General features: G+C 42.7%; 1 long non-coding RNA gene and 1 other non-coding gene across 2 annotated transcripts; both read left to right on the top strand.

The window, feature by feature from the left end:
• The first annotated feature begins 12194 nt into the window (after positions 1-12194).
• LOC116268808 lies at positions 12195-12301 on the top strand. Its single transcript, XR_004175958.1, has one exon. It is a non-coding gene; the product is annotated as a U6 spliceosomal RNA (small nuclear RNA).
• Positions 12302-17564: 5263 nt separating this feature from the next.
• Positions 17565-20098, top strand: LOC103887111. The gene is made up of 3 exons (XR_002523668.1): positions 17565-18125; positions 18735-18769; positions 19629-20098. It is a non-coding gene; the product is annotated as an uncharacterized LOC103887111 (long non-coding RNA).
• Positions 20099-20437: the final 339 nt, after the last annotated feature.

Raw genomic sequence — 20437 nt, forward strand, 5'->3', positions numbered from 1 at the left:
GTTGAGGCACCAGTTGAGAACAGTAGGAAAAAGCAAGTCCAAACTGGAAAAACCCACAGCAATATGTGGAACTAAACCAAGCCCAAATACCATGTCTTACATGTCTGACTGCAAGACATCACCACTGGTAAGATACACAATGATTTAATAAAAGACTTCCAGAAAGAGATGGAGGAGCGGGGAACTAACCCTTCATTAAGTGTGCACACAGATGTTGTAGTTTCTCAGGGTTATAATTACAACCTTCCTGCTTTCTTCTTCTTAGTAAACTCATTGAGAAAAGTTACCAGTGTCAGCTAGGAAATAAAAAATCAACCTCATGGATGAGGTTGGGCTAGAGAGCTACAGCTGGGATCTGCTGCCCGAAAGAAAGCTTTACACACTTTCTCCACGTCTAGATCTCCCTACTACCTTAAGTGGAATCCACAGAGCAACAAGCTTACCACCAACCTATCTGTAACCTTTGGATGCAGTAGACAAGATGTCATTTCTGGGTGAAGGCAGCCACATAGGCTCATGGGTTGGTACACGAAGTAAGCACTGCTTTTCAGCCCCTGCTGGTCCTTATGAGTGACTGGGTGCTTTTGTCAGCATACAAACTGCTCAACTGTTTGCAGCCATCCTGCCAGGAACTCACTCCTCAGTCTGCAGCATAGAGAACTTCAGTGTGGTCCAACCCTAACAGAGGAGCTGAGAAACCAAAGGCCTCTGGATCTTCCTCTAGAAGAGGTCCGGGATCCAGGTGTTCTTACCTTGTTTAAGATGAAGCAAATGAAAGAAACATCACACTAACTAAGCAGCCAAGTGGCCTGAAGAAATGAAGACAGGCAGACAGTGCGGGAGCAGTGGCCTGTGAAGGTCCAACCCAGTTAAGGTATACCAGCTAGTGCAGAGGTTCTTAATGTTTTGACCAAGACCCCTTCATTAGTCTATTTTCACAGTGCTATGAAGATACTACCTAAGATTGAGTAATTTATAAAGGAAAGAGGTTTAATTGACTCACAGTTCTGCATGGCTGGGGAGGCCTCAGGAAACTTACAATCATGGCAGAAGGGGAAGCAGGCACATCTTACATGGTGACAGGAGAGAGTGAGTGTGTGTTTGGGGAAATTTCAAACACTTACAAAACCATCAGATCTCATGACAACTAACTCACTACCATGAGAACAGCACAGGGGAAACCACCATCATGATCTAATTACCTCCCACCAGGCAGGTCCTTAACACATGGGGATTACGGGGATTACAGTTTTGTTTTGTTTTTTTTTGAGATGGTGTCTCACTCTGTCACCCAGGCTGGAGTACAGTGGTGTGATCTTGGCTCACTGCAACCTTCATCTCCCGGGTTCAAGTGATTCTTGTGCCTGAGCCTCCCGAGTAGCTAGGATTACAGGCGTGTGCCACTATGCCCAGCTAATTTTTGTATTTTTAGTAGAGATAGGGTTTTGCCATGTTGCCCAGGCTGGTCTCAAACTCCTGACCTCAGGTGCTCCGCCTGCCTCACCCTCCCAAAGTGCTGAGATTACAGGTATGAGCCACCGTGCCTGGCCAGTATTACAATTTGAGATGAGATTTGGGTGGGGACACAGAGCCAAACCATGTCAACCCACAAGAAGAGATATGATTTTTGTTTGGTTTATTTCATTTTATTCTCTAGAGCAGCCAGAAAGGGAGGAGATGTGTTTTATATCCATGACCCAATACACAGACACACAAACACAAAGACACATACACACACATATGCACACATGATTAAATTAAAATTGTTTTAGAAACAATAGTTACAATAGTGTCTGTATGTTATTTTATGTAGATCTCAACCTTTATTGATTTCATGACCCCTGGTCAAAGTTTACAGTTGGTCAAGATTTGAAAAAAAAACCCTGAACTCATAAAAGTTCCTTAAGAAGCAGTGAGAGGGAGAAAAATTAGACATCACCTTCCCAATACTTCCAAGGGGGAAGAAATTCACATTTGAGGGGTCCCAGAAATATGTGAAGAAAAAGATAGTGTGATCCTGCCCCTGAGACACAGATGAAATAGTTTAAATGATGGATGACAATTTCAGAAATACCAAAATGGTTTTAAATGCTTTTTTGAATTAAGGAACCATAGTCTTTTTCCTGAACTGTGACTTGAATCAAAAGTATTTTGTTTTTCTTTTTTTCAAATATGCCATACTGGATGCCTTCAAAGTGTGACCAAATCAATGCATTATCTGAAGTGACTCAACTGGAACAAACCAAAACAACAAAACACTCTTAGAGCTGAACCAATATTTTGTTTCCTTCAAGCCTCAATGGAGCCTGAGACTAAAGGCTTCTGAAATGCTGATCCTAGAAGCTGAAGGGCCGTCTGCTCAAGCTGCTCTGCTTCCCTGACTTGCACCCTGTGTCTTAGCCATTGCCAGAGGCTCTTAGCTCCCCCAACAATCTCTAAATGCTCCAGGCTGTAAATCTTTGCTCAGGTAGCCCCTTCTATTTGGATGACTGTCCTTCCACCCCTTGGTTTTCTATCTGCTTGATGAGCACCTACTCGTTTTTTAAAACTCAGCTCAAGGATCACTTCATTTATTCATTCATTTATTCATTCAATTTCCAACAAGTTTTAATTCACCATATGCCAAGACCCATGTTGGTTATTGGGGAAACCAAAGGTCAATACATAGTCTCTGTTTTAAAAGCTTACAGTCTAGTCAAGTGCAATAGGTTCTTGTATGATAATGTGGTGAGTACAATTCAAGAGGCCAGTAATTAATTCAAGAGGCCAGTGCTTCACTCCAGTAATCCCAGCATTCTAGGAGATGGTAGGATCACTTAGGCCCAGGAATTCGAGACCAGCCTGGACAACATAGCGAGTAGTGAGACTTCATCTTTATTAAAATAATAATAATAATAAATACACAGGGCATTATCAGAGCACAGAGGGAGAGCCCTTGACTTAATGCAATAAGTCATGTAAGGCTCCTTGAAGGAGCTGATGCCTGCCACAGCTGGAGAGGTGAGTAAAGAGGAAAGGTTCTAGGGTACAGCAACCATTTGAGTGAAATATCATTATTTCTAATTTGGAGATAAAGAAACAGAGGCACAGAATTGCTAAATGTATTTCCCAAGGCACAAAGTTATCAAATAACAGAGTGGTATTTGATCCCAACACAAGCTAACTCTTAATCATTAACTCAAATGGTCTTTAATTTGCTGTAGAAATCCAAATGAGGAGGAGATACCAGTGGAGACTGGACAAACAAGAGGAAGAAACTGAATGGATTAGGCATGGGCTATCAGATCCATGGTGGGGCCAAGTACTAAGCCTTGAGAAGACTTATGGAGGGAACAGGGTTTGGGGTAGGGATAGGGACAAACCCTATTGTGGTTTGGGACCTGTGGTAAAGCAGGTGTGTAGCATCAAGTCCACGCAGAGTATGCATAATAGCAGCCAAGCGACAGGGTCACCTGCTGGATGAGCAGTCGTGATTTATTTTATTTTATTTTGTTTATTATTGTTCTGTTTTTTTTTTGAAATGGAGTCTTGCTTTGTCACCCAGACTGCAGTGCAGTGGCGTGATCTCGGAGATCTCGGCTCACTGCAACCTCCGCCTCCCAGTTCAAGCTGCATTCTCCTGTTTCCAGTCTCTGGAGTAGCAGGGATTGCAGGCACCTGCCACCACGCCCAACTAATTTTTCTATTTTAGCAGAGATGAGGTTTTGCCATGTTGGCCACGCTGGTTTTGAACTCCTGACCTCGAGTGATCTGCCCCCCCTTAGCCTCCCAAACTGATGGGATTACAGGCGTGAGTCACCGTGCCCAATCTTTTTTTTTTTTTTTTTTTTTTTTTGTTACCCCAACCCATTATAGGGAATGAAGCAGGTAATGATTTCAAAGTCAAACTAAGCTAGGCATAAATCTTGTCTCCGGCAGTTATTAGTAACGTGCCCTTGGACAATGCACTTATCCTTTAAGAGTGTACTTTTTTTTTTGAGATGGAATCTCGCCCTGTTGACCAGGCTGGAGTGCAGTGGCATGATCTCGGCTCACTGCAACCTCTGCCTCCCGGGTTCAAGCTATTCTCCTGCCTCAGCCTCCCAAGTGGCTGGGATTATAGACAGGAGCCACCATGCCAGGCTAATTTTTGTATTTTTAATAGAGATTAGGTTACACTATGTTGGCCAGGCTGGTCTCGAACTCCTGACCTCATGATCCTCCTGCCTCAGCTTCCCAAAGTGCTGGGGATTACAGGCGTGAGCCACCATGCCCAGCTGATTTATTTATCTATATACTAGGGAAGGCAATATCTACCTTATAGGGCTATGATGAGGATTAAATTAAGCGAGATTACATGTAAAAGTGCCAAACATATTTCCTGGAACACAACACGTGTTTAATTCCGATTACTTTTACTTCCATATTGCATCCTTTAGGTGCTTTCTCTCACATTAAGGAGACATACCTAAGTGCTTCAGCTTCCTCTGCCACAGACTGGGCAGGAGCTTGGAACCCAACCCCATTATGATACAAGTGAGTTCCTGGCAACAACCCTGACTGGAAGTGGCTCGGGACAGAGTGTCCCATGACGTGGAGCAGAACTTGTTAGATTAAAGATAGAAAAAACTGGGTCCATCTTTAAGAGCTGCCAAGTGAACCAGGAACCACCCATCCCCTGCAGGAAGGAACTGTTGTGTCATTAATAATACTTAGCATTGTCCTAGTGTTTTTCCAAGCTAATTAATTCTGTTTCAAATCCCAGAAAACAAACGACTGAGTGAGTTGGAGACAGACCTCTGTTTCTGAGACAGAAGGGTAGAGAAGCGTGTCCTCTGCAGTGACTGGGGGAAGAGAAAAGCCTCATCACCACTTCTTAGAGCCAAGTTACCCAGGGCGAGGAAAGGGCATTGAGTCCTGGGGATGGTGGGTACTTACCTCCCTATCTCCAAGATCTTCAAACAGGAACAGTCACCCGAAGTTGCAGATACAAGAAGGCTCACCCACCCCTAGGACACGTTGCCCAGAAGTAGCAGGTGTTGGCAAGCTGGTTCCATGGTCCAGATGGAAAAGTTTATCCTTCTCTCTCTTCCTAGAACACAGGACCAAGCTTATGTGCCAGGACATGACATGTAGCTGACTGGTCAACTCTGCGCTATTTAACTCCATGAGTACTTACTTTACAGACCAGAATCTGGAAATACCAAGAATCCAACTCAGTCTCCTCCCTTTATGGGAGTGCAGAGTCAAGTGTGAGAGACCAAAGAGGCAGAAAGTTTCATTGTAAAGAGAAATACTCAGATGAGGGAGTACAAAGGATGTGTGGCAGTCCGAGAGTATGCAAAGGATTCCTGGAAAAGAATATTTTGAGCTGCTTGGAAAGATGATTAAAAACAACAAAACAAAGAAATGGACAGAGGACTTAAGGTCAAGATGCTTAAAGTTAAAAAAAAAGGCAAAGCACATTCAGGAACTTGAACATAATTCCTTGGAGAGCTGGGGAATTTCAATTTGACAATGACTCATGTCATCGCAAAGGAAAGAAAGGCTTGTGACAAGACAAACAAGTGTACAAATATGTACAGTACCCAGTGAGGGTCCAGAGGAAGAAATAAAGATTAAAGGATAGGAGAGACTACTTTTGCCTGGAGGGGAAGGAAGAAGTCAGGGGCTGGCTAATGGGTAAGGGTCCTGGCTTGATGAGGCCAGATTTCTCAGGCAGAAGGCTGAGAAATTATTGTTACTGTTCTTGTTTCCTTTGTGGGGTCTGTGTGGTCACTGCAGAGTGCAATATAAGAAATCTCAGGTGTGTGACTTTGCTTTTATTAGGCAGAAGGCTGAAAAATACTTAATCTGGCTTCATCCTGTTAGCCAATCGCTGACATCCTCCTTGCCAAAGGCTCTTACTCCCTGAGATTGTATTTCAGTAGGTCTGGGTGGGGACCCAAGAATCTACACCCTAGCAAGCATCCCAGATGACAGAGATGCAGGACACCCACACACCTCATTTTGTGAAGAGTGGTGGAAAGGTCCTGGTGCCCCGGCTGTACTCAAATGCACCCTGACTTTCATCTTTTCTATTAGCAAAATAATAATAATAATAATAATAATTATTATTATTCCCAAAAGCTACAGCACCCACTACGAGAGGGGCATGGCACTGCAACAGAGATTTTTTTTTGTCTTCTTCTAAAGTTCTACCTTTTCAAATCCAGAATAGCTCCTGAAACATATTTTCAAAGATTGTGTTCCTTATAGGAAGTCCTTCAAGGGAAGGGACACATCTTACTTGAAGGCACATCCCAGCTCCTAGCATAGACTGGCCAGGTAGATTGCAAATGCTTGTTCAATTGATGAAGCTGACTTCCTTTTATTTTCTGAAAAGTATCCTGTGCAAATGTTAGCAAGCATTATGTTAATTTGTGTGGATATTCAACGCCTAGGAGACTCCCTGCCCTAATTCTCTCTTCAAAAATGGGAATCTGGTCTCTAGCTATTCCAGGATTACAATTAGCACAGGGACTAATGATTTTGTGTGTTGGCAGTATTATGTTTCCTTCGTGGGGTCTGTGCGATCACTGCAAAGTGCAGCGAACATAAGAAGTCTCAGGTGTATGACTTTGCTAGTCATCAGTTCTAGAACTCTGGAAAAGTGACTGCTTGTCTCCATGCTTCAATCTCCTCTTTAATAAAGTGAGAAAATTAGATTATTTCTTCATTGGTTCATGCAGTGTGCCAAGCACTATCCTAGCTGTGGGGAGTCAATGGTCAATTAGACACATTCCATTCCCCCCCAACGACATAATGAAGAAAAATGACACCACCCACTATTCATACAATCACCCATATCCAAAATTTGGAAGCATCTTGGGACTGCCCTCCTTCTCTGATTCTATCAGTTACTAAGTCTAGATCATTCTATAGCCTAAATAATTCTATAATCAATTTCCTCTTCTCTATCCTTACTGCACTGAAATCCCAACCACCTCCCAAGTGGTCCCTGCCTCTCACATGACCTATTAAAGTTCGTACTGTTCTGTGGCCCTCCGTTGAGCTTTCTAAAACATAAATCTGATTCTGTTACTACTCTGTTTACACATCTTTCCCTGACTCCCTGGAGTCATTAGATAAGTAATAATAGCTAATAGCAATTGTTAATTATGCACCAGGCATTTATCTAAATGCCTTTACACACTTCAACTTATTAGCTCACAGCAAGCACAGAAGGAAGGTGCCATCATTGTCCTCACGTATGCTGGTTATTTGTCTGTTAGCTGTCAGCTTCATTGCTGACTTCCTATGTTCATCTTTATAATGCAGGGGGTGTGGAAGCCTGCAAACTACATGTCATAGGCTGTGATCAGCTGCCTTCTGGTTGGGCTCTGCCAGTGAAAAGCCTTGGGACAAGACTCAAATGCTGGAGGGAAGGAGAAGTTAGATTTTGCATTGTTTTGGTTTTGTTTTATCCCTGCTTTCACGGATGCCTCCCTCAGTGGTGACACATCAGTGGAAGTGCAACTTCTGGCCCCCTGCACAGCTTCAGGGACCATCTGATGGCAGTAACAGCAACTGCACCTCCAGAAGATCAGAAGCACATGCAGGCTGGGCTTCTGCCAAAGGCTGGTAAGAGCTCCCTGGCCTCTAAGTTTCTCCCTTCTCCCTTTTACTCTTCTACCTCTTCCAAAAGACTGTAACCAACTCCCTGTATTAAATCCCTCTCTGCTGGAAATACCTCCAGTGCAATCTGCTTTCTTAACTGGGCACTGATGGGTACACCATTTAATGCACAAGGAGACCCAGGTACAGAGAGGTTAAGTAACTTGTCCCAAGGCAAACAGCTAGCAAGTAACATAAAGCACAGATAAAGAAAAAGAAAAAAAAAAACAAGGTATTGAATTAAGTCAAGGTTTCTTAAGCATGTCACGCAAAGCCCTTCATAATTATCTTCCTCTCTCCATCCATATTCTATGGTCTAGCTGGAAAGTGACGCCTAGCAGGAGATTGTGCTTGGTTGTTTTTGTTAATAAATGAAGGAATGAATGCCAGATGTACCATACTTGTATAAAACCCCAGCAGGATATGTGACTGCAGTAGACATTGGATGAATCAGTGAATAAATAAATAATAAACAAATGAATAAACTCCAAGCACACAACAAATAGACCTGGGTAGCAATTCCCTGCCTCTGTGTTCCTCCCACCCTCAGACTCAGAGCCCTAATGCATCCAAGAGACTGAATGTTCACATCACTTATACAGAGTAAGCATGCAATAAATGCATATTTATTAAACTAACGAAGAGAAGAATCCATCAAAAATGCAATCAATCAAGTCATTGCCCAATGATGTTTAAAATTCTAGTTTATTGAACCACAAAAATCTTCCAGAAAGAAGGCACAGAAGAAAACCTTTACATTTTCCTAAAAACAAAACCTCTAATATAACAACCAGCAAACAATTAGACGTTAATGTCTCTAACAACAACAAAAAAAAAGTAACCACAGTTAATCTCAGGGGATATCCTGTACGAAAAGGGAAAAAACAATGAGTCACGGATTCTAACCTCCTGTTTATAACTGGGGCCCACAAATGATCTGTTGCTGAAGGAGAAGAAAGCCATTAATCTCCCAACTCAGGGAGCAATTTTATATTTTGAATAAAAACAAAATAAACAGCATTAAGGAGGGAAATAAATCAGATATGCAGTAATTAGTTTGAAGGAGCCGGATTTTCCTGCCTAACACTCTCTTTGGAACTTCTGCCTTATCCATCAAAGCAAAAGTGTATCAGATGACATGGAGATTTTCCATTCCCTTTTCAGACAAAATTAGTCAGTTGATCTGAATAGTAATTTGACAGGACCCAGAAGGGAGAGCATGAGTGATGGGATTATAATAAATGCAGGAGAGGATGCTTAATAAACTTTGGTGAAGCCCTGGATCCTGCACTTTTCCTCTCCTACCCTCTGTGTAACGCCTGGTTTATGAAATTGTTCCTTTTTTCTCTGTGAAATCTTAGGAGGCTTGGACTTTTTTAAAATAAAGAATCTAAAAAGGACCTTATTTGTTTTCTTACCCAGTATCCTTATTTTAAAGATTTAGAAAGTTCAGCCCAGAAACAATAATTTACTTGCTTAAGTTTCCACAACAAAATCAGCTGAAGCCCCAGGATCAAAATCCTGGCCATGTGCCTCCCAGCCCTTTGCCTCAAAGCTCAATAAAGACAAAAGCACAAATGAGATTGTGAAGTGGTTCCTTACTGAAGGGCAGTCTTGGGTCTCATGCATCACTTTCTGGGTAGGAGCTCCCTTGACATGGTTTGGCTTTGTGTCCCCACCCAAATCTCATCTTGAATTGTAATCCCCATGTGTCAAGGGAGAGACCTGGATTGGATCATTGGGGTGGTTTCCCCTATGCTATTCTCATGATAGTGAGTGAGTTCTCATGAGATCTGATGGGTTTATAAGGAGCTCTCCCCCCTTCACTCACCTCTCTCTCTCACCTGCTGCCATGTAAGTTGTGCCTCTTCCCCTTTGCCATAATTGTAAGTTTCCTGAGGCCTCCCCAGCCATGGGAAACTGTGAGTCAATTAAACTCCTTTCCTTTATAAAGCACCCAGTCTCGGGTGGGTCTTTATGGCAGTGTGAAAACAGACTAATATACCCTTTGATGTGAAACCACAGAGGAAAGCTGCTCCTCCCTTTTCAGGCTTCCTCTGGCATTTTCCCTCCAATCAGTCACTCTCTCCAGAGTCCTCTATCACTCATTTGCACCTTATTCTGAATTCTAATGATTAAGTTTTTTTCTCCCCATTATTTGGGAATGTCCTGCTAGCAGTTGTTTTTTCAGGAACAGTTTGGTAACTGATTCATTTGAGGCATAGACATGATGAGTTTCTCCCGATACATCTATAAACCCTTGCATAGTTCCCTTTACTATTGTGAATGGAGCTCTGTGAGTAAGTTGTCCCTTTTCCTTTCATCTCCCACCATCCCATCTACCCCATGTGGGTCTATACATCTAAAGTTTAATAACCCTCCAGTGGAAAGAACAGGAAGACATCGAAAGATTAAAGATGCTCATCAATGCATTGGTTTCTAATAAAAATACAATAATTCAAAAGCAGAATATAAATGTCCATCATTAATGAACAGCTAAGTAAATAATGATTCATTATTCATACAACAAAAACCTATGTAGCTATTAAAAATAATATAGAGAAGAATATGTATTAACATAAGATATTCAGGGTACGTTGACAACATGGTTAATATGAAGATGTTATCAGATAGTAGTTATTATATGATGTAACTTATTACAGAAAAATGCAACAAGTTGTTACTGGAAAAAGTATGACATGATAGTCCCAAATATGTGATATAAATATGACTTTTTATTACATTTCATAATATAGTAAACATATTCATTTTGTAAGGAAAAACAACACAACGATGTTGTTTTTATTATTTTTAACAAAATATCCAAGCAGTCACTCTGCTTAATTAGACAAGCAATGAAAGTAATTATGGCCAAGTGTTCTCTGTGACTGTAAATATTCAGAGGAGGCCTGGGTGGCCCCAAATTTGAGTCACCACTTTACTTTCTTTATTTTACCTCTTGTTTTTTTTTTATTTATGAAGTTTCATTTGAACAGAAGTTTCTAAGGGCAGGTGTGTGTATGTGCTTTGTTCTAGTTTCTTTTTGAGTGAGTAGAATGGGTTCTTATCTGTGAATATTCGCTCTTTATGGACAACAGTAGGAACGTGAACAATTATTGAGAGTCTTTGATGTATCAGATGTCATCCTAGGGCTGTATCCAAATGTTATCCTGTTTATTTGTCGTCACAGCTCTAAGAAGCAGGTATGACTTCTGCTCATTTTGAAGCATAGGCATAGAGGCTTGCAAAGATGCAGGGACCTGCCCCAGCTCATGCAGGCGGGCAGTGGTGGGCTGAGAGCGGTGAGAACCAGTCCAATCTCCTCCTACCCACTGCAAGCAGGCTACCAGTTTGGCTGCGGGTTGTTGGTTGAAGTATATCCCCCAACACCTGCAACCAAATTCATATACTGAAGCCCTAACTGTGCCCCACCTAGTATCTCAGAATGTAAATTTAATATAATATAACCTTATGTGGAGATAGGGTCTTTACAGAGACAATCAAGCAACAATGGTTAATGAGTGGGCCCTAATCTAATAGGTATACTTAAAAAGACTGGTAAATATAGATACTTAGTAAATATATATACTTACAGGGACTGGTGTCCTTGTAAGTAGAGGAAATTTGGACACAGACGCATCCAGAGGGAAGATGATGTGAAGACACAAGGAGGGAATAGCCATTGCAGACCAATTAGAGGAGCCTAGGAAAGATTTCTCCTTCTGTTGACTAAAGAAAAAATGAACCTTTTAAAGAATTAAAGGTAGCTTCATTCAGAAGCCTTACTGAGCACCACAGACTGAGGCCAGTAGCCCAGGAGCAGCCCTTTAGAGAGGTTCTATCAGACTGCCCTGAGACAGTCTTTAAGCCAATGCCCGTATACAGGTGGTACAGGTGGTGGAGGTTTAATATGGGCAAAATCACATCAAACTTGCCAAGAAGCTACATTAAAGCAGAGTTACATCAAGGTTAACCAGATGTACATCAGAGTACATCTGGTTACAGACTACAGAGGCATAATCACTAATTCCATCAGACGTTGTTTTATAAAGTGTAGGAAAAGGCAAAGGCTAGGGCCATTTATCTTTTAAGGAATGTAGTGACTCAGGCAAGAGATGGGGGGCCGTGTGCTCTATCCTGTTTTGTCTTCAAAGAATCCTCCCAGAGAGCTGCACTTTGTCCCAGCATCAGGGGCTTTGTGAAATTATGCTAGCAAGCAGAAGTGAGCAAATACAGCTTTTTGCATCTGCTACTTTGTCTCATACTTCACAGCCCTCAAAGGAGCCAAGGCTGCAGATGCCTTGATTTTGGACCTCCAGCCTCCAGAACTGTGAGAAAATAAATTTTTGTTGTTTAAGCCATTCAGTTAATAGTCCACTGTTACGGCAGCCCTAACAAACCAATAAAGTGAGTTACCTGGTGATCACGTGAAACATCAGCTGTGATGACAGAAAGGTGCCCTTAACACAAAACAACTGGGGTCTACTGTGTGGAAGCCGAAGGTTGCAAGGAGTGAAATTGCAGGAAAGGAAGAAATGCCAGTAGAAGAGAGGCCGCAGGTGCTCGCTCTGGCAGCACATACACTAAAATTGGAACAACACAGAGAAGATTAGCATGGCCCCTGTGCAAGGATGATACGCAAGTTTGTGAAGCGTTCCCTATTTTTAAAAGTTAAAAATTTTTGTTTAAAAGACAGGAGGTCCCAGGAAGCCCTGCTGCTTCTCTGCCCACCCTGCCCAGGCCAACTCTGCTACCAGGAAGAAATTCGCAGGGTCAAATTATTCAGTCACGTGTATTGAGGCCAGAAATGCATTATTTAATTTTTTGCAGCATATGTACCTTTTTAACACTGTTTTGTTTCAGGCTAAAATTACAACATTAAAATTTAATATTCAAACATTAGCATGAGCTCGCATTTCTTGAATGTCCACCCACCTTTTTCCTCCAGCATATGTGGAATGGCAACAGGGGAGGGGTGGGAAGAGGACAAGGCTGTGGCTGCTGGTCTTATCTCTGCATCTGAGTGGCTCTGTGGCCTTGACCACATTGCTCCCCTCCTCTAGGGTTCGGTTCCCTCCTCTCTCAAATGATGGAAATAACCTGGGTGTTCTAGAAGTCTCCTGCAGCTCAAAGTATTCCCCAGTCTGTGTATTTCTGGAGACTGGAGGGAGCCAAGAAGTGATGGACAACAGATGCCTGAGCAGAACTGATACGTTTCTGCACTTTTGCCATCATCAGAGGTTGGAGGGGTCTTGGAGAGAGCCATGAACATGAGCGTCTCCAAGTGTTGATAGGTGTGTGGCCTCAGCAGGGTGCCTCCAGACTTTTAGGGAGACAAGCAAATATAAATTCATAGTGGTTGTTCTATCCTCTCTTGTAAAGGATAAAAGGTAAACATTACATTTATTATTATTATTATTATTATTATTATTTTGCGACTGATTCTTGCTCTGTCGCACAGGCTGGAGTGTAGTGGCAGGATCTTGGCTCACTGCAACCTCCGCCTCCCAGGTTCAAGCAATTCTCGTGCCTCAGTCTCCTGAATAGCTGGGATTACAGGTGTGCACCACCACACCCAACTAATTTTTGTATTTTTAGTAGAGACAGGGTTTCACCATGTTGGCCAGGCTAGTGTCGAACTCCTGACCTCAAGTGATCCGCCTGCCTCAGCCTTCCAAAATGCTAGGATTACAGGCATGAGCCACCGTGCCCAGCCTCATTACATGTATTCTAAAAATTAAAGATTTTCTGACTGCAAAGTCCTGGATTATTTAATGCAGCTTCTGTGACTGTATATGTCTGGCAGTATGTGTGTGTATGTGTGCATGCCTATGTCACACATGCATGTGCCTCGGTTTCCCTGGTATCCCAAGAAGATTTTTAGTTTTTCTTTGGGGAAATTACATCTTGAAAAGCAGGTACTTCAGAACACCTTCCTTTTCTGAACTCTGAAGTCCAGCTCTTAATTTCTACTGTTGGTGAGAGTGCAAGTCGACGTCACCTGACAGTACATGGGCGTTCTCTCTAGCCTCTCAGGTTGAAAGTCTCCCTGCTGTGTGACTCATATCCTCACTCTAATCTATGAAGGAGGATTTTTTTCTTTTCTTTTCTTTTCCTTTTTACTAGACGTTTACATGAAATTAGATAGAGTTAACTTATCTCTCTCCTGGCACCTTCTTGTGCAGGTCCACCAGTCAAATCCAGCAGACTGCAAAAATACTAGACTTTCTCCATTGAAGAGTCAGGTAATGCTGGAAGAGTATCATGGCACAGCAATACTCCTCAGAGCAAACGTTGGCTTTTCAGCTAACTTAGAAGTTCCCTGGAAAATGCTTCTTAAGCCTTAGAGAAGAGAGACGGTCTTTTTCATATAACATAGCCAAACCAAGGGCGTGACATTCCATCACCGTCACCACACTCTATTGATTGGAAGTGATACACAGTTTCTGCCCACAATGAACAGAAGAGGTAACTCACTGCAGGTCACATTTAGGTGTGTCCACCACACCATTCTTCCCAACATTTTGTAAGACTTCTTGTACATGCCAGGTGTGGTAGCTCACCCTTACAATCTCGGCACTTTGGGAGGCCAAGGCAGGCACATCACTTGAGGTCAGGAGTTTGAGACCAGCCTGGCCAACATGGTGAAACCTCATCTCTACTAAAAATACAAAAATTAGCCAGGCGTAGTGGTGCACACCTGTAATCCCAACTACTCGGGAGGCTGAGTCAGGAGAATCACTGGAACCCAGGAGGCAGAGGTTGCAGTGAACCAAGATCGCGTGACTGCACTCCACCCTGGGCAACAGAGCAAGACTCTGTCTCAAAAAATATATATATAAGGAAGCTTAGTTGGGCATGGTGGCGCACACCTGCAGTCCAGCTACCCAGGAGGCTGAGGCAGGAGGATTGCTTGAGTCCGGGAGTTCAAGGCTGCAGTGGGCTATGATTGTGCAGCTGTACTCTAGCCTGGGTGACAGAGCAAGATCCTGTCTCCAAAATAATAATAATAATAATAATTGAAAGAATAAAAAAAGATGGGGATAGAGATGAAACAAAATTGGCCATGAGCTGATAATTTTTGAAGCTTTGTGTTTAGTTATGCAGTGGGTCACTGTGCTATTCAGCCTACTTTTAAATACATTTAATATTTGCATAATAAAAAATAACTGACAAGAAACAGTGATCAAGTTAGTAATAATCCTTAGCATATTTCAGCAATTCTACATGCCAGGCGCTATGCTAAGTGCCTCATTTACATCATCTCGTTTGATTCTCACAACAGCCGTATCAGAAAGCATTAATAGTGCATTTATAAATAAAAAACCTGCTTCTCTGATAGGTTAAATGACTTGCCCAAGTATATCAAGAACCAGATGCTGTGTTCTCACTTATGAGTGAGAGCTAAAGTCAAGTATGTATGGACGCAAAGAAGGGAACAACAGACACCGGGGCCTACTTGAGGGTGGGGGGTGCAAGGAGGGTGAGGATTGAAAAACTACCTATTGGGTACTCTACTTAGTACTCGGGAGATGAAATAATCTGTACCTCAAACCCCTCTGACATGAAATTTATCTATATAATAAACCTGCACATGTACCCCTGAACCTAAAATAAAAGTTAAAAAAAATATGCCTACAAACTCAAAACAAACAAACAAAGAGCAGATGCTGAATCCAAGTCTCCTTTGATTTCAAAGCCCATATTCTTGGTTTTTGTTGTTGTTGTTGTTGTTGTTGTTGTTTGAGACAGAGTCTTACTCTATTGCCCAGGATGGAGTGCAGTGGCATGATCTCGGCTTACTGAAACCTCCACCTCCTGGGTTGATTCTCCTGCCCCAGCCTGCCGACTAGCTGGGATTACAGGCATGCACCACCACGCCTGGCTAATTTTTGTATTTTTAGTAGAGACAAGGTTTCACCATGTTGACCAGGCTGGTCTCGAACTCCTGACCTCAGGTGATCCACCCACCTCAGCCTCCCAAAGTGCTGGGATTACAGGCATGAGCCACCACACCCGGCCTCAAAGCCCATATTCTTAGTTACTATTTCAAGTTAAGTCAGCAAGTATAGGTTAAGTGCCTATATGAAGCACTGGGAAGGTGACAATCAGAAGATGTGATGTTTGGTCTTAAGGAGATCAAGGCCGAGAAAATATTTATCATTGCAATTCTGGCCCTGGATCAACCACTTACAAATGAGGAGAGGCAAATTATCTCAACACACTAGAACTTAGGCCCTTTACCTGTTTGATGAGATGATAGAATCCATCCTACAAGTCACAGAGGACAGTAGGGAAGATCAAATGAAGTCATGTAAATAAAAGCCACAAGGAACAGTAAAGGGCTGTTTAAGTAAAAAGGACAAAATGAAACAACAGTAATGGCAATATTGTGGTTGAAGATAAAAAGCCTTTAGCCTACGTAGAAGACTTTAAGTGTTCTAAACCCAGCTGTCCTAAGCCCCGTGGTTTTTCCTTCATGAAAGCTCCTCAACAAATTCATGTATAGTGAGGCCAGCCCTAAGAGCACCCAGGGCAGTGACATTTCAGAGGCATTGTAGAGAAGCTCGGTCATCACATTGCAGTGTCTTCCTTTCCAGGACTGTGCTTAGCACACAGGAGAGCCACATATGGGGACAGGGAATTATTTCTGATGTAGCGATTGGGAAATTGTGACAATGTATACTAATGAGGTGACAAGAACAGATAGTGTCAGATGCACATTAATCTTTAGCCTGATGTCCTTCATGATATCCACCCTCCAGTTTCGTCTCCTGCCACAGTCATCCCCCACACGTACACTCTTCATACTGGTCTGACTCAAAATGCAGATTCCAGGATGCAGGCTATCTCACCACCTTCTTACTCACAATTCTCATACCGGAACACCCTTCCTCCTCCCCTCGTCTGAATCTTATTTGTTTTTTGAGATTTAAGTTAGGTCCTTCTTAGGAAGATCTCCCTGATTCAGATCCAAGTTGAATGATGATAACCCTCCTTTGGCTTCCATAAAATCTTATAACTTCCAAACTGTGTTTTATTAATAGCTGTCTAGTTTAGCATTATGTCAAGAGCTACGGAGGGCAGGGCTGGGCACAGTGGCTCACAGCTGTTATCCTAGCACTTTGAGAGGCCAAGGTGGGAGGATTGTTTGAGGACACCTCAAGCCCACCCAGCCTAGACAAAAAAATGAGATCCTGTCTGTACAAAGAACAAAAGATTAGTTGGGCATGGTGACGTGCACCTGTAGTCCCAGCTACTTGAGAGGCTGAGGCAGGAGGATTGCTTGAACCCAGGAGATCAAGGCTGCAGTGATCCATGATGGTGTCACTGCACTCCAGTCTGAGCAACAGAACAAGACCCCACCCCCCAAAAAAAGCTATTGAGGGTAGTAGCTTATTTTCATTGCTCTATCTCTAGTGCCTACAGAAGAGCAGAGCACACAGTAGGCACTTGGTGTGATTACTTATTGAATAAAAGGATGGTATATCACAGAAAATAACCTATTTCCCCTTTTAAGGGTGATGGTTCTTTATCACTAAGGGTTCTTTGCTGAGTACTACATTGGTTGTGAGTGTGCAAATATGGAAATGGCCGCCGCAGATTTACACCGTTCATCGTCATTAAGAGGAAGGAGATTTGGAGGACCAAAAAATCAGAAATGGCAGCAAAGGAGTCCTCAAGGGCATAGCCATATTATTTTTTGTAAGGCACGGACACGGTAGCTCAGGCCTGTAATTCCAGCACTTTTGGAGGCTGAGGCAGGCGGATCACTTGAGGTCAAGAGTTTGAGACCAGCCTGACCAACATGAAGAAACCACGTCTCTACAAAACTACAAAACTTAGCCGTGCTTGGTGGCGCATGCCTGGAATCCCAGCTACTCGAGAGGCTGAGGCAGGAGAATCGCTAGAACCGGGGAGGTGGAGGTTGCAGTGAGCCAAGATCGCGCCACTGCGCTCCAGTCTGAAGACAGAGTGAGACTCCGTCTCAAAATAAAATAAAATAAAAACATAGATCAACTTTGAAATATCATTGGCTTAATGAAATGAAAGTTTATTTCTCACTCATATGAAGTTCACTTCTCATTTATTTCTCACCCGCCTAAGCCTCCAAAAGATGAGTCTGACAGCAAGGGGTAGAGGCGAGGATTGCTGTTTGGATTTGACTGACTCACACAGTCATACTGGCAGCCAGGTTGGTAGAGGCTTCAGTACCAAGAGTGCTTGAGCTTCAATATCCAGCCAGCAGGGGGAGAAAGAGAGAGAGAAGATTGTCCATGGGAAGTTTTCATGGGTCAGGCCTTGTAACTTCTACCCATGTTCCATTGGGTAAACTCAGCCCTACGGTTACATCTAACAGCAAAGGGATCTGGGAAATGTAGTCTAGCTACGTGCCCAAGAGAAAGAGAAAACCACCTTTGTGGAACACATAGTAATTTCTACTGCAAAGGTTGAGAGGTGGGGAATGTCAAAAATGAAAAGAAGCAAAGGTAAGATAGGAGGGAAAGAGGCGAAGAAAGGCTAAGGGTGGGAGAGAGAAGATAGGAAGCAAAACAGCACGGAGGAATCTGAAGGAGTTTGTGGTGAGTAGTGTTATATAACCTCTACTCCAGTGTGCTGAAAACAACCTTCAGTGTACTACATTGTTTAGTAATGATTGTGAGTAGATATAGTTGGGAAGGAACTAGCACTGAAGAATAAGGACAACGCTAACGTGTGGGCGATAGAATGAGCTATCAACTCAATTGCTTGCTTCCTCCAATGATGATTTCATTTATCGAAACATGACTGACAACTCCTTTTGGATAACTGCCTCCAGAAGCAATTCCGAGCCTTCCAAGAAAATCTCCGACTTTTTAAAAAAGGAAAGGTCACTAAATTTAGTCCCTAGTAATGGCATGGCCAAGATTAAGGCCCAGTCTGTAAAGCCTGTTGTCTCTCTACTCTACTAGTGGAGTTAAATGTGAGAGAAGAAAATGTGAACCCGCAGCCACTCGGGAACTGAGAAGCTTTCATTTCTCTCATGTCTATTATGCACTTGCTTGCTTTCACTGAAACCTCCTAACCTCTCAGTAAGGTGTCATTATCTCCCTTTACAGATGAAAAGGCTAAAATTACCGGGGCCACATCGCTGGTAAGTGGCAGTACTAGGAATAAGAATTCAGACTGCTGATTGCATCAACATAATAAAATTTAACATTTATTTATTTAGCATTTCCTATGTGCCAAACAGAATACCAAGAACTTTACCTGCATTATTGAATGTTAATCCTCAAGACAAACCTATGAGAAGTACTAGTAATATCCCCATTTTGCAGATGAGGAAACTAAAATAGAACAGGCATTATTTATCCAGGTGTTCTTAAGCTTCTGACGGTAGGGCTAGTATTTGTACACAGGTGTTCTGACTGTGAGTCCGTTGGACCAGCCTCCTTTCTTCTCACTGTCCTGCCCAAGCTCTGTCAATTACACCCCGCTGCTTCCTGAAAACATATTTACTGTATGCAACACCCCCCCACCCACCCCAAGAAGAGAATATATTTTGGAGTCTCTATGTCTCAGAAGATCACTTAAAAATCCCTTTCATATGAGTGACCAACTATCCTGGTTTGACTAGAACTATTCCAATTTGGCTCTTAGAGTCTCTCATCTTGGGAAACTCTTCAGTCCTGAGCCCACTGAGACTGTTGGTCACCCTATTTCCCACTCTGAAATCTGTGAGTTTATACACTTTATGCAAGACCCTCTGTTCTACCCTGGAAAGAGAAGGATCAATTGTGCACCCCCTCAGAATTTCACCTCTCCTCTCAATTAGTCAGACTTAAGTCATCTACCCTGTGTTTCTCCTTTTAACCTACTCCTATAGCTGCCTAAGAAACATATGTGAAAAATTTGACACCCTTGGCAGAAATGAGGGTCCATAATATACTTCATGGGTTATGCAGTTTTATCGTCCATGAAGACTTTAATGAGAGGTCATTCTTCATTTTCAGTAAGTCATCTAAGCAGTGCATTTGAGACTGGCTACCACTAGGAATCAGCAAGTCCCCCTGTGGCCTGTGCTGTTTCCGAACCAAGAGAACTAAGAGAAACCATGGCCAGAAGTTGAGGTAAGAAGCACGTAGTGAGAACCGGGACAACTTTTCCAAAGACTACATATCTTTAAACACTGAGGCATAATCCTAGATTCTTGATTCAAATGTGGCACAGGAGTAAGTTAGCTTTAGAGATGTCATAGTCTGAAATAAGAGCATGTTAGCAGGGCATCTGTAGAGAGGAAGTTTGCCTGGGTGGGATCTGAAATAAGAACAAAAATTCACCATTACCATTAACCAGCTGCCTCACTTTCCTTTAATTTCATGTTAGGGTTTTGTTTCTTTAGCTTGCCACCCATAACAAAGTATGTCACCCCGGGATCTTTTTTTTTTTTTGGATATGGTATCTAGCTCTATCACCCAGTCTGGAGTGCAGTGGCACAATCTCAGCTCACTGCAACCTCCGTCTCCTGTGTTCAAGCGATTTTCCTGCCTCAGCCTCCTGAGTAGCTGGGATTACAGGCGCCTACCACCACATCCGGCTAATTTTTGTATTTTTTTAGTAGACACGGGGTTTCACTATGTTGGCAAGGGTGGTCTCAAACTCCCAATCTCATGATCCACCCGCCTCGGCCTCCCAAAGAGCTGGGATTACAAGTGTGAGCCACCACGCCCAGTCCATCCCGGGGTCTCAATCAGCAATAACGAAGTACCACAAATAGGGTGTTTAATCAATGCATTTTTTTCTCACAGTTCTGGATACTGGA

Source organism: Papio anubis, chromosome 8 (assembly GCF_008728515.1).
Source record: "Papio anubis isolate 15944 chromosome 8, Panubis1.0, whole genome shotgun sequence".
Taxonomy (NCBI): Eukaryota; Metazoa; Chordata; class Mammalia; order Primates; family Cercopithecidae; genus Papio; species Papio anubis.